The sequence below is a fragment of the Cebidichthys violaceus genome, unplaced genomic scaffold, assembly GCF_023349555.1.
Source record: "Cebidichthys violaceus isolate CVI_PGR_0920_01 unplaced genomic scaffold, fCebVio1.0.p SCAF_81, whole genome shotgun sequence".
Lineage (NCBI taxonomy): Eukaryota > Metazoa > Chordata > Actinopteri > Perciformes > Stichaeidae > Cebidichthys > Cebidichthys violaceus.
This window is the reverse complement of record NW_027176966.1, coordinates 877,793-880,969: the sequence shown is the minus strand read 5'-3', so window position 1 is coordinate 880,969 and position 3,177 is coordinate 877,793.

The window sequence follows — 3,177 nt, the reverse complement described above, 5'->3', positions numbered from 1 at the left end:
GGAGAGGAAGAGGGGAAGTGGAGGCGAGGGAACACGAGGAGGAGGACAGAAGGGAACCGTACTCTCTGAGATGCGACTGAGTCGGAAGCCGGTAAAGAGCCGAGTAAAGGAAATTGCAGGGGCTTCCATGTCACAATCCGTAGTTGAGCTGATCACAAAGGAAGTGGGCGGCACACCTGGCACTAAACAAACACACATGTATACACAGACACACAGCTGGAGCTGTACATAGTGCTCTGTGTGGCAAGCATGCATCCTCCTGCACATACAAATGTAAACCACCAGAAAGTGCAATCACATGTAAACAACATCCAGAACTCACTCGTTCGTTCGTTCGCTCGCTTACTCATAAAGGCGTTGCTGCAGCCACTACAAATGAGAGAGAGTGTGCACATGCCTTAAAGACACTCTGTAAGCTCTTCAGCGTTACCCTGAGCCCCGTCCTATTCTGAAGATTTGAGGGTTTGAACCCAAAGATGACAAAGTCTTCATATCAAAGCCCACACACTCCCAATTGACCCAGCGCTCCCCCCCCTGACCCCGTTGTTTTATTTGAGCCCTAATAACTCTCCTAATTAAAGCCCCTTCCTATTATTATTTTCTCTCTCTCTACTCCCCTGTAAAAGGCCTGGGTTTCAAAGTGCTAATAAAATAAACTGAAGGGGGCCCATTTCTTTATTTGTATGTGTGTGAAGAGTGTGTGGGAGAAGAAGGCAAGGGAGAGGAGTGGGGGAGGGGGGGGGGGGTGTTGGAAGGACAGAGGTTTTAGGTTCAGAGGGGGGGTAAAAGAAACAGAGGTCAGCGGAGACAAAGGAGTGCGAGACCCCGGGGTCAAGCTGCCTGGTGTCCACAGTCACCGGCCCGGCGGTGTTGCAGGGCGAATGGCCCCGCTTGTATAATCGCCGGGGTATGTTTTGTCCACGAGCGTAGGATAGAATATATCACGGCGCTGCTGACAGATGAACAATAGATCACGTTTTGTGGAAGTCCGAGTGGAGCCTCCGCAGCTCCTTTGAGTCGGCCGGTACATCTGGAAGAGCCAAGATTAACCCTGCGTTTACCGGCCTCGCGTGTGCGGCTGACCCTTTTTGACCCAAACTGCAGCTTCAACAATATCGCTTATGGGTTAATATCGGATTCAAAAGACACAACTATAGATGTGGCATCAGGGAATCGTCCTTTTAGAAGCGACTGGGATACAATCAGTACAAAAGGGTTGCGTGTTGTTAGGAGAGCATCAGCAACTGACTGTTTGAATAGGAAGTGAAATAAAACACAAAAGCGTCTCTTCATAACAATTCTAACGCGCTGATGCTTAGCGAGTGTAACGTCGACAATGTTCACCATCTTAGTGCAACCATAGACTGAATATAAGAAGTTTGTGGACTACGGTTTTGAAGCTTCAAGTTAGGCATTTTGACGGTCTCCATTTTTGTTTTTGTTTTTTACAACCAGAAGTGACAAGATGGGGTGGAGCTAAGTACAACCCAATGCTAGATTAGACACGTTTAAGCGACCAAAATTGTGTTCGTGGACTGAAAACACACTGTGAAAGGGCGAAAAGTTTGAAGAAGAAGAAGAAGTGGACAACGCCGTGGTGGCCCTAAATCATAGACCATAATGTACTAAATGAACATCACGCTGTATTGAAGAAGACTTGAAACTAGAGATTGAGACCATAAACTCATGTTTATAATGTTTACTGAGGGAATAAATCAGTCATTTTCTCATAGACTTCTATACAATCAGACTTATCTTTGCAACCAGAGGAGTCGCCCCATGGTATGCATTAGAAATAAAGTTTAAAGTACGTCATTGGCTTCCCTTTTCAGAGCTAGAGGTTGCCGACTGACTAGTTAGCATGCTAAAATTAGCTGATAAGCACTGAGCACAAAGTGCAGATAATGCTAGTAGGAATGTCATTATGTTTGGTCATAAATCTAAGTTTTTTACAATTCACCCTGAGGGAACGTGAATGTTTGTATCACATTTCATGACAATCCGTCCAACAGTGACAATTCACCTCAAAACCACGACCGTTAGCCTCGTGGTGGAGCTCGAAGAAAAAGTCAGGGGTTCACAAAAAAAAAAAAAAAAAATCACCAGGATTAATTGTCTGGAACCACCAACGTCTGCAGCAAATTGCTGAACAATCCCTCCGACAGACCAAAATGGTGGACCAGCAGACAAAAATTGCCACTCCAAGAGTCCCGCCACCATCATCCCCACAAATTGAGAAATAATAACCAACACAAACATTTATGTATGTCATCTAAAACCAGGGTCAGCAGGTGCAAAGTGACACCACTGCCCGCATGAGAAAACCTGGTGCTAATCAATTCCTACTTTTTATGATATTTGAAGCTCAGCCATAAATGTGCTCAATCTCTGTTAACTCTCCCCTCGGTTTTTACGATGATAAACATGTCGGTGTGGAGGTTTATGAGTGCGGCCGGGTCTCTCTGCAGCGACTATAAAAGCAGCTATGTGAACATCATCTGCTCCACGGTCTGCTGCGTGTTCCTGTGCGCTCTCTGCATTCGAACACCGCAAAAATATTCACAACGCCGCTGTTTGAATAACTTACAACCTTTCGACTAAAAACATCAGCACCGAGTAATACCCGGGGGGAGAAGCAATAGCATAATAAGGTGATATGATAATAGCTTCAGGCTGCGCATGAGGTTTAAACACGATCATATAGGGTGTCGAGTACTCCGGGGGGGGGGTTAAGTGAACGTAATCCTCGTTGAGAGCGCTAAAGGAGGAGGGAAAAGGGAGCAGAAAAAGTCCTGTGTCAGGTTCAGCCATGAGCAACTGGGAGCTCTGGGGAGGCTGAGGGACGATTTTGGGGGCTAATCATTATACCAAGAGAGGGCTGTTCACAAAAACGTTGAATGCAGTTGATAAGCGGTCAAAAGAAGTTTATGAGGCGAAAGGGTAACCTTTTCCAAAGCGCGCAAAACTGGGTCGGAGCTTGCACAGAAAAATGATGTGATTGACAGCGAGTGGAGACGGAAAGGGGGGGGGGGGGGGGGGGGGGGGGGGGGGCAATAGGAATGAGGCGCAGGTTCAAAGCGAGCGCGCAGGAGAGGGAAGATCACAGGGGTTGAGCGAAAAAGGTTGAGAGAGGCTACAGCGGGAAGCCAGAGAAGAGAGAAGGCCTTGAAAGAGCCT